The sequence below is a fragment of the Delphinus delphis genome, chromosome 2, assembly GCF_949987515.2.
Source record: "Delphinus delphis chromosome 2, mDelDel1.2, whole genome shotgun sequence".
Taxonomy (NCBI): Eukaryota; Metazoa; Chordata; class Mammalia; order Artiodactyla; family Delphinidae; genus Delphinus; species Delphinus delphis.
In genome coordinates this window covers 171,482,860-171,497,680 of record NC_082684.1, presented here as the reverse complement: position 1 = coordinate 171,497,680, position 14,821 = coordinate 171,482,860, and the positions used below count along the sequence as shown (strand labels likewise).

Below are 14,821 nucleotides of genomic sequence, written 5' to 3'. Positions count from 1 at the left end.
AGAACATGTCTGTGACCCTCCGATCTGAGATACATTCAACAGGGAAGCTCTTACTAAAATGCAAGTGTATTCTCCATCTGCAGGGCCGAACAGCGTGCCTGATTCAGTCACAGTCTCTCTGTACTGTTATCCAGGCAGCCTTCCAGCATTTGGCCCCGAGGGACAGCTGATGCTCGGTGATAACACCTTGGTTATAGGGCACGATTTCAAACTCTTAAAGAAAAATGAAATTCTTTTTAAGTTCCATGGGACTTCTATTTGAAAAATAAATCCACATTTTAATGCTAACTCAAATACTTTCATTCCTGACTGCTGGATAACTGAAAGTTTACTCATGAGAGAAATGTAGAGGTACTTCTTTTCTTTTTTCTTTTTAGATTTCACATATCTGTGATATGATATGGTATTTGTCTTTCTCTGTTTGGCTTTCTTCACTTAGTATGATAATCTCTGGGTCCATCCATGTTGCCGCAAATGGCGTTATTTCATTCCTTTTTTATGGCTGAGTAATAGTCCATTGTGTGTGTGTATATATGTATGTATGTGTGTATATATGTATGTATGTATATATATACACACGCGCATATATGTGTGTATATATATATATATATATATATAAAAATACACACACACTACATCTTCTTTATCCATCCCTCTGTTGATGGACATTTAGGTTGTTTCCATGTCTTGGCTATTGTGAATAGTGCTGCAGTGAACATAGGGTGCATGTATCTTTCTGAATTACAGTTTTCTCAGGATATATGCCCAGGAGTGGGATTGCTGGGTCATATGGCAACTCTATCTATATTTAGTTTTTTGAGGACCCTCCATACTGTTCTCCATAGTGGCTGTATCAATTTATATTCCCACCAGCAGTGCAGGAGGGTTCCCTTTTCTCCACACCCTCTCCAGCACCATTAGAGAGGATCAGTATTTGGTGCTATCATTTATCACAGTTTTCTTTTTCTTTTTTTTTTTAACGGCCACAGTTGTCTTTTTTTTGGGGGGGTGGGGGGAACAGGCAAAGAATTTCCCATTATAATAATCAGCATCTCTATATTTTAACTCACGTGTTCATCCGAGGGTGACCTAACAGATTAACAGTCTCCTAGAACGTAAGTAAAGTTGGATTTTGTTTCGTGTGTTACAGCAGTATGAATTGGCTGATTATCGTATGCACTCTCAGAAAAATGATTTTTTTAAGAAGCCTGACTTGCACATATTAGAATCGAAACTTTTGCCACATTTATGGGCAATGCTGATTTTGCTGAAGCTACCGTGTTAAAATGCCACTGGGTTTATGGTGCGAGGGAGGCCTCTGTTTAGTGAGTGTAAGTCTTTTCCTTTGAGGAATTACCAGATTTTTTCACCTAGATCTTCTAAAGGCGCTGTCTCTTTTGAAAAGTTGTACAGTGCCAGTGCCTGGGGCCTGGGTGTCCAGGCGTGTCTGAGGGGGTGGGATAAAGTGACCTTATCGGTCACGTTCAGGGGCCAGTTTGACCTTTGAAAGAAGCAGCTCTCCTCCCCGAGTCTGGCAGGTGCAGTTTTGTGGGTCATGGTGAATGCACCTTAGCTGAGGCTTTCTGGACAGTACGAGATGGCATGTCAGCTCAGCTTCACAGGCATTTACTCTCTTCAGCCTGTAACTGGGACAACAGATGGCTGTCCATGTCCTGGGTGGTGCCCTGGGGAATGGTCACTTATGAATAAGCAAACCAGGTCAGTGGTTTGAATTGAAAGTGACTGACTGACCTTGAGTGGCAGAGAAATCACGATTTAAGATCCTCTATGCAATAAGTTTCTGCTGTTTCACAATAAGTTATGTGGCTTGAAGACTCTCATTCTAATGAGGTGACAGAAATAAAAGCAGATTCCAAGTGAAGCTACATTGCAGGATCCAGTTTTAACTGCCTTCCCAGAATGCAGCCTGCAGAGTGGTGTGCGTTGCTATAGAAATGGTGGTTACTGAACCAGCTTCTTATCACATATGGTGCACACGTATCGGGCCCTCAGCAATACCCGCTCATAATTGGCCTGTAGTGGATTCATCTCTGCGTAGGTGATGAGCATTACTGCTGATGCTGTGCTCACTGAACTAGTCCTTTTAGGTAAGTCATGGCCAGCCTGCCCTTGAAGGTGGAGCTTGATTTAAAATACAGATCTAAGATTTTGTTCCATTTCATTGTTTTTCGGGGGGAGAAAGGGATGGGAGTTCTTAAAGCACTAAATTCTGTTTGTCACTTTAAGAAAATGAAAATAGTATTACTGGTGTGTCTTTTTCCCTCTCATGAGCCATGCGTCTTACATAGGAGGTGACGTATTGTCATGCAGAGGTGTAGTGATTGAATTACAAGAATGAACTGTAGTGCATCGCGTGGGCAAAAGTTAGAACAAAAGAAGGGAGTTCATGTTTCTAACGGTTCAGTATGTATTTACATGTGTGATGTTAATTGTAGACCCATGTGTATCATCTTTATAATTTTTTTTTCAAAAAGAACGGACTCAATAGTTAATGGAATCAAACAAAGAAGGAAGCAGACTTACCTGTCAAAGTACAATGTCAGTATATCCTTGAGAAAGATGATCTGAAATGGGTCTTCTGAGGATGAAGGTGATTTGTTAGAAACAAAGAAAGAATTCTCAGGAAGAGCCTCTATGTTCCCAGATGTTAAAATTGCCCATAAAAGTGAATTGGGCTTCCTTTAGATATAGGAGGGGAGAAAAAGATAATGTACCTGCAAAGAAAGCTGACTGAAGTGATGTAACACATCAAAAAGAACCCTGAAGGTGTAGGACTTCATTTGGATAAACGATACCGGTCCGGCGAAAACTTTGGCCACAGATCTTGACTGCCAGGTGGCCAGCAAACTGTGATCTGTTTTTCAGACACAGATTGGTGTCTTTTGACCACTCCGGACCATCAGCATCACAGTTGGGATATTCCACCCCTGCTGACCAAGTGGAACGGAGTCCGGCCACGGAACATGTGGGCTGTCCGTGGGGAGACCGAGTGCAGAATGATCTCAGAACATGGACATTTGTTTTCTGATGTTGCCTAGCAACTCGAAAAACACTGTCTAACACCAGTCCATTCCTAAAAATTGTTAAGCCTTTTGTGTTTGTAGCCATACGCCCCAACAGCAACAAAAAAGAGAATTTTTAGAAAACAACACCATCGCATTAGGTATATTGTGGCCATGGTTCAGGGCCGCTTTTGTTTTGAAACCTATTCTTAGAGACTTAATTTTTCTAAAGGATCCTTTTATATAGAATGAGAACTTCCCATGCTTGAGTTGCACAGAAACAGTTTTTGGAAAGCGTAACAAATGATGGTCGCCCGCTTTGCGGCCTTAGAGTGTATAGATCCATGTTCCTCCTAAAAGAAAATGTCTCATGTTATAGTCAGCCCTTAATTACCACTTACGGAATATTCACTTTGTGGATTATCTGTGGCAAGTGTGTATCCTCCAGTGACTTGCCCACCACCTGGAAGCCTCAGAGCTGCCTTGCTTTGCTACCACGTGGCCTGGATTTTAAGCACTGCATCTAACATGCTCGTTCTAAGATCAGCCTGGGTGAAAAATAACTAGGAAGGCAAAGCTGCCACATCATTTATTTTAAAACCAAATATTTTATAAATGTCTCCTGTTTTCAGTGATCTCCACTGGCATGGGTAATTAAAAGGTAAAATTATCTTTGATTTGAATATTGCACTGGTTGTACAGCATTTGGCAGGAGTGTATAGAACACAGGTAGCCTGTAGCCCAGCAATTGAGACAGCTTGGACATGAACAATGGCTCCTCTGGATCTTGAGCAAGCCCTTTAGCCTCTCAGGGCCTCAGTTTTCTCATCTATAAAATGGGCATAATAATAGCTATCATCCCCATCTCATAGAACTGTCGAGACTGGAGAGCCCTTACAGTGGTGCCTGGCACTGGGGAAAGTGCTCTCTAAATGTTAGCCCTTATTATAATCATCACTGCCCTTCTACAGCCCATATGTAGTTTGTGCATTTTGGGTAAAGCGTGTTATAAGCAAGACAGACAAGTACAGTGAAGTCTTAGTGTCTTTAAATGGAATTTCCAGTCTCAGCGAAGGCTGCTTTGTAGCTGGTATGCCTGGACATCCAGTCTAATTGGTTGGTACTCTTGTTCTACTAGTTGTCCCATATTTTGAATGTCATTGCTGTCTCCCTGTTTCTAAATGACTCAAAGTTCAGAATAGGTGTTGCCTTTTAATTTGACTTGAGATAATGTACATAAAGCACCTAGCGCGTTGCCAGGCACGTATTAAGTTCTTAATATCGTGGTTCTTTTTACCCCTTCTCTTGAATCACCCCTTTAAAATTATTTGCATAAACACACATGCACATGCATCCACAGAACACACACATCGAACCAACCCAGCCCACGGAGAATGTGCTGCGTTAGAGGTTTCTGCAGAAGCGTGCTTGCTGGCTCTCATTAGGACCCGCAGTGGAGTTGTACATGGCAGCCCCGCCATTTCACACGGTGGGCAGTTTGAAATACGCCTATATTGAAGGGGAAGAAAAATAGGAGCGTTTGGGGAAAGCCTTTTTTTGTCTACCCATTCTCAGCTGAGCTTATTCATTAGCAAAACAGGTGTGACCATAAACCAACATTTTTCATCACTGTGCTCAAAGCAGCCCTAGAGGTTGGGGGACTACATTCTTTCTTAATCAGAAAGAAGCCGAAATTCAGCACAGGGAAGTACCTGGCGCACATGTACAGTATGCTGGGAAGGGAGAAGGGGAGACACAAAACATGGTTTCCTTCAGACTTCAAATCTTCTTCCTGTTCTAGAATCTCCGATTTTGGTGCATTCCTGCTTCTGTGCCAAGACTTAATGTGGCTCAATAGAATGATGGACTGGATCTGGGTTTACAAAACAACAGTCCATCCCCAGATGTTTTGTTTGGCCCATACAGTCGATTTAGGGGCATTTATTTGTTTGTTGTGTTTTCATTTACTGTCAACATTTAAATATTGAAAGATTTCCTGAGGAATTCTGTTCTTGGCTTCTCTTTTTTTTTTCTTTTTTTTTTTTGCGGTACGTGGGCCTCTCACTGCTGTGGCCTCTCCCGTTGCGGAGCACAGGCTCCGGACGCACAGGCTCAGCGGCCATGGCTCACGGGCCCAGCCGCTCCGCGGCATGTGGGATCTTCCCGGACCGGGGCACGAACCCGTGTCCCCTGCATCGGCAGGCGGACTCTCAACCACTGCGCCACCAGGGATTGGCTTCTCTTTTTAAAAGTTGAACAATTCGTTCATTACAGCAGATAGATAGTAAACATCTTCTTTGTGCCAGATTCTACTCTGTCCTAGGCTCTTGGGATAAAGCAATTACAAAACAAGCCAGGGAAGGTCCCTGTAATTATGAAGTCTTTGTTCCAAATGGAGGAGACAGACAATGCACCAGTTTATTACTTCATTGGCATGAGTGCTATAAGACAGGTAAGCAGGGTGATGTCGGGGAGAATGGTTGGCTGGTCAGAGCCTATGGAGGAGTGATACTTGAGCTGAGATCCCAGAGATACCTCTGAGTCTAACATGGGAATGTCTTGGGGGGCAGCACGTTCTGGGCAGAAAAAAAATGGTCAACGCAAAGGTCTTAAGATTGGAACCAATTTGTCCACAACCACAGCAGCCAGTTCACTGAGAGGCACTGCCCCTTCAAGCATCTGGAACAAACTCAGATAAGTAAGTGTTTGTCAGCTCCCCGTCGGTAATCTGACAAGTGACTAGATTATTTCTGGAATATATTAGAAATATTTCTGAAGTTGCTTCAAGTACTGGCCACCCAGTTGGTGTACCCCGGAAACATTGTGGGAAATGGTCTTAGGGTTTTCTGAAAGGGTCGCCACACGCCACAAAAGTGCAAACCATCTAGAGCTTTGCTACTCAAAGAGTGGTCTGTGGACGGGGAGATTGTTCCAACTGCAGGATCTCATGCTTTGCTCCAGACCCACTGGATCAGAATGTGCATTTTAACAAGATCTCCACTGCCACAAGCTCTTGAACAAGCACTGGTTGAGAGCATCTGACCGCATCTGTCCAGATGTTTGTCGCCTTCTCTGTTCCACCACCCTTCGTTTTGAGCAGGTTTTCTAAATGCTGGGGGTTTGTGGCTGTGCCTCCCAGAGTCCTGGTCTGGGTCCCCCACCCAGTCCCATCTGACATGTAATTGCAGGATGGATGTTGGATTTAGTGGGTAATGAACAAAATTTCTCTCCATATGGGCTTAATTAGCCAGTCCTCCGATGCTGCTTTCTGGAAATTTATACATACCTATCGTAAATTCAAAATTCTCTCATTAAATTTTATTAATGCTATTATGCATGCTGATACTTTTGGCCACCTATTTAAGGCATACGCTTTCTCTAGCTCTGCCAGAAGCGTTATGGTTTCCCATTACTGCTCTCTCCTAAAATTTGTTTCAGTAAGTCTTGTGATCGCTCAGCTAAAGCTGAAAGGGAAAAAAAAAAAATCAGTCACTTAGATTAAATTTATTTTTAAGAATCCATTCCTCAAAATTTACCCTAAAAATACCCAGGGAACATGTTGTAGCTGAATACAGATGCATTTCTTGTTTTAATTTCTAATAATTGATTATATCTGTGATTTTATGCTTTGAACAGAAGGTCATTGGTTGTAGTGTGTTGCCCTTAATTTTATTCTTGTTTAAACGGGTCCTGAAATGTACTTGCCGGAAGCTACAGGAATGCAACCATCTGTACAGGACTTTCACTCTTCAGTTCCATTGCTTTTAACAAGCATGGTTAGGTAATTGACCACCAGGTAAACACTTTGCAGTGTAATTAACAAGGAATGTATCCTCCTCACAGACTTCATGAAAAAATAATTCCAAAAAAGGGAACATAACTATTCAAAGGCATAGACTTTAATTTGGGAAAAAAAGAAGGCTACTCCACAATGTCATAAAAACTGACACTGTCGCTGTTTCTGCTCTACTGATTAATGTGACTTAAGGGCGGATGGACTTTTCTGGGTGATCTCGTCCCACTAAAGTTTTGTTAAAGCATGTGATAAAAGAGGCTCAGACCTTGACACTGCTAATCGTACATCTGGTAGAAAAATATAGTAGAGGTTATAGCTTAAGATAATGCAGATGGTAATCCTGGGAAATAAGTCTGTGCTGGTTTCTAGAGAAATCCAGCATATTCCGGAAGCTGGGGAACCCCTATGATTATAAGTAGCAATAATAGTAATAACTGTTCGCTGTGGATCTGAGCGGTACATACCCCTTAAGAGGACTGCCCTCAAATGAACTAATGCCCCCGCCATCCTGATCATTCAGCAAGAGTCACCACAGCCCAAGCGAGGAGACAGTCATTGGCCAAAACCAACAGCTGAAGGGCAGGACAGCAGAGGTTCCTACTGTCCAAATTCACGCGTGTGTCATGCATATATGTCTCACCTCTCGCCATGAACGTTCCCAAGTAGTTCACAGTGAACCATTAAGTCGTAGGAAGAGACATGGCTCTATTTCACAGAGTGAATATTCACCTTTTAATTGATAGAACTTTTTTGAGATGGGTTTTCTGCGTGGCTGTGGCATTTCTTCATGTCCCAGCGTACAGGCCTAGTAGAACTCACTGCAGCCTCTTTCAGGAAAAATACATCAGTTAGGATATGTTAGCTGCACAGGGTAGCAGAATCCCCAACTACAAGTGCTTAAATGATGAGACCATTTATTTATGTAACAAAGGAAGTGTGAAGCAGCCATCCCCCAGCTGGGCCATCCTCTGCGTGTCCTTGGGTCACACAGCTGGAAAGTGGCAAAGCTGGGATTCACATGCGGGGTTATCTTAGGCCAGGCAAGTCGTCTATGCACTCATTCGGCCCTTGATCATACTGGACTTTTATCTGCCCGGTGTCCTGAGGTGTGGCATGGTCACAAGTCCCGGTATAAGAGCAATGACTTCTTTCTCTGTATATTGGCAAAGGTGCAAGATGCCAGCTTCAATGTGTAAAAGGGCAGGTTTTCACATATAGTTGCCTTTTCAAAATCAGTAGTGCTCATCCTAACAGGGTTTTTCTGCTTGTTACCAAATGCTGAGATGAGCTCGTGGAGCTGATAAAATAGGGGCTTCTGGGCAGAATAAGTGAGCCAGGCAGAAAAAGCAAGGCAAATCTGATCCGTATCAGTTGTATTCTAATTAGACATTATACTTTTGGCCCTTTTTCATATTTTAGAGTTCTTTTCCCTTTCAATAGACATTTGTTTAAATTTTGAACTCAGTGTTCTTTATATTTTGCAAATAAAAGCTGCTTTCATTCCTGCTTGGTAACCAAGCAAGAAAACGGCACCCTTGGTGATCGCTAAGAGACTCCATCAGATCTTACAGACGAGCATAAGGCGTGTCTTTTCCAGCCTGTCAATTATTGTGTGTAATACTCATTGCAGTTAAATGTAGCTTCCAAGTTAAAATCTTGTGGTGCTTTATAACACAACGAACCTTGCCAGCAGAATACATAACTAACACGCTTTCAAAAGATGAGGGCAGGGGCTTCCCTGGTGGTCCAGTGGTAGAGAATCCGCCTTACAATGCAGGGGACGCGGGTTCAATCCCTGGTTAGGGAACTAAGATCCCACATGCCGTGCGGCAACTAAGCCCACGTGCCACAACTACTAAGCTCGAGAGCCTCAACTAGAGAGCCTACGTGCCGCAAACTACAGAGCCCACGCGCCTTGGAGCCTGCGCACCACAGCTAGAGAAGAGAAAACCTGTACGCCACAACTACAGAGAATCCTGCGCCGCAGCAAAAGATCCTGCATGCCTCAACAAAGATCTCGCGTGCTGCAACTAAGACCCAAGACAGCCAAAAGTAAATAAAATAAATGAGTAATAAACAAATCTTTAAAAAAATAATTAAAAAAAAAGATGAGGACGGTTTTTCAACAAAGTATTTCTCCTTGAAAAATCTTTCCATTGTGCAGGGTTTCACTCTAGAGAATAAGAATTCAGACAAAAACCTATCTGAGGAGGACTTCTCAAAAAGAATAAGAAAACAAATAATCCTGGAGAAATATTAAAATGAGGGTATCAAAAACCAGTTAAGGGCTTCCCTGGTGGCGCAGTGGTTGAGAGTCCGCCTGACGATGCAGGGGACACAGGTTCGTGCCCTGGTCCGGGAAGATCCCACATGCCGTGGAGCGGCTGGGCCCGTGAGCCATGGTCGCTGAGCCTGTGCTCCGCAACGGGAGAGGCCACAAGAGAGGCCCGCGTACCGCAAAAAAAAAAAGAAAAGAAAAAAATAAAACCTATCTGAGGATGTGTGTTGAAGAAACTTGGATTTAGCATATCTCTGTTCCACGTCTGGATTTGTCTCTCATGTGGCTGCCTGTGGAGTTTATTCTAGATGCAGTCTTTGCAGGTGGGTTATCTAGTCCCCAGTAGTAGGTGCCCCTGGTGGGGAGTTGGGGGTCATTGGTGGTGAGGAAGCAGAGCTGATAACAGAACCGCTGATAACAGTGTGTAGGAAGGGTGGGGGAGGGGAGGGGAGGGGGGGGAGGAGCGAGGAAAACACATTTGTGGGTGGGAGTATTTAGCATAAGAGCAAACAACTTCGTTCCTCAGTAGGGACCTAAGCACATCAGTATTTTAGGACCAGCATCAGTTGATCATAATCATGACCCTGTATTATCATGAAAAACATCAAAATTATATTCAACTTTATAAGGCAGGAGTAAATGATACTTTTTAGAATTACAGAAAATTGCCTTTTCAAACTTTGGCAAATAAGACCCAAGTTCTGTAGAAGAATAGCTTCCAAACCGTGTTCAGGAGATGTCTTGGGGGTTGTGCCGCGCGGGGGGGGGGGGGGGGGGCGGTTCTCGTCACTTGTTTGCAGAGAAGCTTGTCTTTTTTTTTTTTAATTTTTTAAAAAATAAATTTATTTGTTTATTTTTGGCTGTATTGGGTCTTCATTGCTGCGTGCGGGCTTTCTCTAGTTGCAGCCAGCAGGGGACTCCTCGTTGCGGTGCGCGGGCTTCTCATTGCGGTGGCTTCTCTTGTTGCGGAGCATGGGCTCTAGAGCGCAGGCTCAGTAGTTGTGGCTCACGGGCTTAGTTGCTCCGTAGCATGTGGGATCTTCCTGGACCAGGGCTCGAACCCCTGTCCCCTGCATTGGCAGGCGGATTCCCAACCACTGCACCACCAGGGAAGTCCCGAGAAGTTTGTCTTTTATCTGTTTTATATATTAATTTCTTAATATAAAGATTCCATTAAAGAGAAAGAGTTCAAATGCTTTGAAAGCTGATGATCTAGAAATTTCAGTACTGCGGAATTCATCCCTCGGTGATGCTAGAGAGATCGCTCTCCTACCTTCACACACATAAGAGTCCCAGTAATGGACGCGGCACGGGGCTCCATCAGCACAGAGACGCACACGGCCGCCAGCCCGCCTGCTCCTGGCACACCCGCTTTACAGCCAGCCACCCTCCCTGGGCAGTGGCCGCCGTTAATGAAGGTGGCAGCCTGGCTGGGCTGGTGTTGTGGAGCACAAGGAAGCATGGCACCCTCCTCCTACCTGCACACCTTCACCAGGTGACCCACCTTGAGACCTGCCTGGACGGCCCGCTTGCGAAGAGCCCCGGGGAGTCGGCAGGAAGCCCCGTTATGCTGTTATGACCTCAGCAGCTGCCCTAATGTCCGGACCACAGGGGAGACAAGCTTATTGACCCTGGCAGCCCTACCAGCAGCTGTGATGACCAAGGGGTGTTCAGAGGCTGGCCCCACCCGGGAGGGAGGGGAACAAGCCAGTGGCCTTGCACTTGGAATTTTCTAAGCAGGAGCAACCCGGGTCTTCCCACAGAGATGGAAGGGACCCGCCCCTGGTACCCTGTCCGCGGGTCTGGCGGTCATATAACCTGCTCAACAAAAGAGACTCTCCAGAGGTCTGTTTGTCCGGCTGTCCGGTCACCAGTGACCATTCCGGGCGCTGGCTCTCCAGCCATGAGCACAAGAATCTCTCACGAGTGCGGAGGTTCCTCAGGTGGGAAAACAGCCTCACACCACAGCATCAGGATTTCAGTAATGAGAAGCATATGTTTCTAGTACACAATTCATTAATTCTTGTGTTCCCTGTAGCTAATTTCCTACACAGAAAGCTTGGAAATGGCTTTTGCCAATAACAACGTGATTGCCAAATCCCAAGACAGCGCTGCCCTTTATTCATTGTACACATGTATGTTTCACAGAAAACTTAGGCTGAAATAGATGCCTCTTTCCCAGCTGGCTTTGTTCCCTCTGGTCTGAAAGAGTAGAATCCCAAGCTTAACTGCATTTCCTGCCAGCCACACCCACCTTTGCACAGGAGGTCATCTGATATTATTCGAGGGGAAATGGGGAGTTTGCACGTCTGGCTTTCACCCTCAAGTACTGTCACGTTCCCACGCCACGGATGTGTCTGGGTGTTGAGAAGACAAAGGGAACATAGGATGAGGGTTAGCAACTTCGGCGAGGTATGCTTTGGAAAACGGGTGATGTAGTGACACGTGCCCTGGGGTCGCCGAGACCTGGAAGGTCCCTGCGCGCAGGAGGGACTCAGGATGGACACAGGATGTGACTTGAATCTTGAAGGGTGGGTAGATTTTTGGAAGAGAGGAAAAGCATGTGAGGTTGGAATAACAGTTGAGGGCAAAGTCACAGACTCTGGTAAAAGTGTGTGTTGTGAGGCCCAACCTGGGAAGAACTGGGGGTGGGGGCGGGTGGCCTTCCATTGCTAATGGCGCCGGAAGCCCTGCCCAGCCGTCCCCAGTCTCTGTCCCTCCCGTTCCCCGGGCCAGTAACTTACCATGCCTCTGTGCATGCTATTCCCTCTTTTTTCTCTCTGCTCCTGGCCACCCTCCACCCCGGTGACAGTCCTGCCTGTTCACCGGAGCCCAGCTCGTCCCAGCCTTCTCTGCCCACCGCAAGAGGCACTCGTTCTTACTGAGCTCCCAAAGCAGCTTGTACTGCGCCTTTCCCTGGCTCTTTTGGCTCCCACAAGCATCACAGGCTGGACTTGCGGGCCTGTTAGCTGGGGGCGGGGTGTGTGTGTCCGTCCACCCTTTAGGCTTGTTCCCAGTGTAACTGGGAGGTGTTTTAAAAGCCCCTTTCCAGGGCTTCCCTGGTGGCGCAGTGGTTGAGAGTCCGCCTGCCGATGCAGGGGACCCGGGTTCGTGCCCCGGTCCGGGAAGATCCCACGTGCCGCAGAGCGGCTGGGCCCGTGAGCCATGGCCGCTGAGCCTGCGCGTCCGGAGCCTGTGTTCCGCAACGGGAGAGGCCACAACAGTGAGAGGCCCGCGTACAGGTTAAAAAAAAAAAAAAAAAAGCCCGTTTCCAGTTGGCTGTGTCGTAGAAAGCCAAGGCGACTTAGCCATCCAGGTAGGTGGCTCGCCCTTGAGTGAGCGCTCAGGGCTCTGAGCTTCCAGCTGTTTTCCTCTGGTCGCCTTTAGCCTAACCTAATCCACTCCACTTGAAGAGCAGTGACTCAAGAAGGAAACTGCAAACCAAAGAGTGCAGGCGGCTTCCTGGCTGATAGGAGATCCTGGCAGGCCCACTCCTGTGGGAGCGCGTGTGGGAGTGGGGTCGGGTGTGTAAGTCATGAGCTAAACAGCATGGGGTCCCCGAGGGGAAAACCGGAAGTGGTGGCAAACCATCCGTTCGCTGCCTTCAGGCGAGCTTTCTGACCCGACGCAGAACCACGTTAGCCGCCTGTGTCACATGCTCCCTGTTTCCATGTTCTCAGCAGCCCTGTGGAGTGAGTGATGCTCGGAGTGGCTGGACCACCTCTGGGTTGATGCTCTTCAGCACGTGAATCTGAAGTGAGCATCCTCATCCTCACTTTGGAAACCTTCCAGCGTATATTCTCGTCTCACTTGACTTGAAATCCTCTGGGGCCATGATTCAGCCTGTTGCAGGGGGCAGTCAGACTACGCAGGGCACCCGCTGACGCCTGGCCTCTTCCCATCTTCCTTCTTTGTTCACCTTCTGTCTTCGAGGATGAGGAGGGGGAGGAGGGGGAGGGGAGGAGATGGAGGAGGAAGAGGGGGAGGAGATGGAGGGGGAGGGGAGGAGGGCTGCGGGAGGCGTTGCTGGGGCACCTTTCCACCCCCTACATCTGAATGTTGCTATGGCAACTGATAGGCCCTAGGAAGTCTGCCAGGTGTTGCTTCTTTTCTCAGGAGGGAAAGAAAACTGCTCTTGCCACGTCGGTGATGTGTATACCTAGGAAAGGCAGGGGTTTGGAGACTGGAAGGTGGAATATTTGGTGCACAGCTGGCGCATTTAGTCCCGGAGGGGACAGGATTCCACATGCAGCCATTTCAGGGGGTGGGTGATCATAGGAGGAACCCCGTGTGAGAGACCCGTGTCTCCGGGCTGGTGGGGACCTAGCCAGCAATCTCCCTTGCTCCCCGGCTCTCAAAGCAAGGTTCTCTGCAGGTGAGACAGGTGACAGCCAGGCAGCCTTGGGCGACCGGCTCCTGGAAACCTTACAAAGTAAAAAAGTTCTCAAACGCTGGCAGTTTTCGTAGGAGATGCGGCAGGGCAGAGTGGAAGAAATAGCACCGGCCTTGAGGCCAGACACACAGAGAGACCTAGTCTGCCCCTGCTCTGCCCTCTACCCCTGGGAGGCCTCGGAAGAGTTCCGTGTCTCACCAGTGCCCAGTGTCTAAAAGGGGAAAATAAGTCCTCCTCTGTAGGGTCGCTGTGAGAACCGTAGATAGCTTGTATAGGAAGCACATTGCTGCGACGGGCCAGCACACAGAGGTGCTCACTACTGTGAGATACTAGTGACAGTAGTGACTGAAGACGGCCCTAACTAGTATCCCACAGTAGTGACTGAAGACAGCCCTGACCTGGACGTACTCCATGTCTCCCAGCATCAGAACCAACTAGAAGCTTCTTAAAATACTCGCCTAAGCCAGTCTTATGGGTTGGAATTTGCAAAGATAGGACCAAGGAATCGATATACTTTTTTTAAACTTCCCGAAGCATATATGGAATCTAAAAAAGAAAAGGTTCTGAAGTACCTAGGGGCAGGACAGGAATAAAGACGCAGATGTAGAGAATGGACTTGAGGCCATGGGGAAGGGGAAGGGGAAGCTGGGACGAAGTGAAAGAGTGGCATGGACATATATACACTACCAAACGTAAAATAGGTAGTGGGAAGCAGCCGCATAGCACAGGGAGATCAGCTCGGTGCTTTGTGTCCACCTAGAGGGGTGGGATAAGGAGGGTGGGAGGGAGACGCAAGAGGGAGGGATATGGGGATATATGTATACGTACAGCTGATTCACTTTGTTATAAGGCAGAAACTAACACACGATTGTAAAGCAATTATACTCCAATAAAGATGTTAAAAAAAAAAAAAAAAAACTTCCCCAAGCAACTCTGATGTCACCAGTCTGCGATTCCAGAGAGGAAATCCGTTTATTTGCTTGAGGATGAAGACTATAAACAGAGCTGGAGTTTCCCCTCTTCGTTCCCGTCCCACCAGCCCTTTTCATGCTACCTTTATTCTGGTTCTAAACCCCTAAGGCTTCCGGAGGAGATGGGACATGATGGTGGAGGAGTAAACTCCAAAAGCTTCTGCTAAAAGTATCTGCATTTGGAAGCAGGAACGTGTGATAAAGTGGCTGAAAGTCATTTAATCAGGAAGAAAAACAAGTTCGACTCTTTCCTGAAAGCGAAATGCAGTCCCTCCGTGAGAGGTGGACCCTTTTGGCTCTCTGATGGGTTCTAAACACGACACCGAAGGTGACTTGTACAATGAGCTTAAGCCTTAAATA

General features: G+C 46.6%; 1 protein-coding gene across 1 annotated transcript in view; it reads left to right on the top strand.

Annotated features, from left to right (window-relative positions):
* FAM171A1 (family with sequence similarity 171 member A1) overlaps window positions 1-14,821 on the top strand; it is a 125,256-nt gene that overhangs the window by 103,559 nt on the left and 6,876 nt on the right. The window lies entirely within an intron of this gene.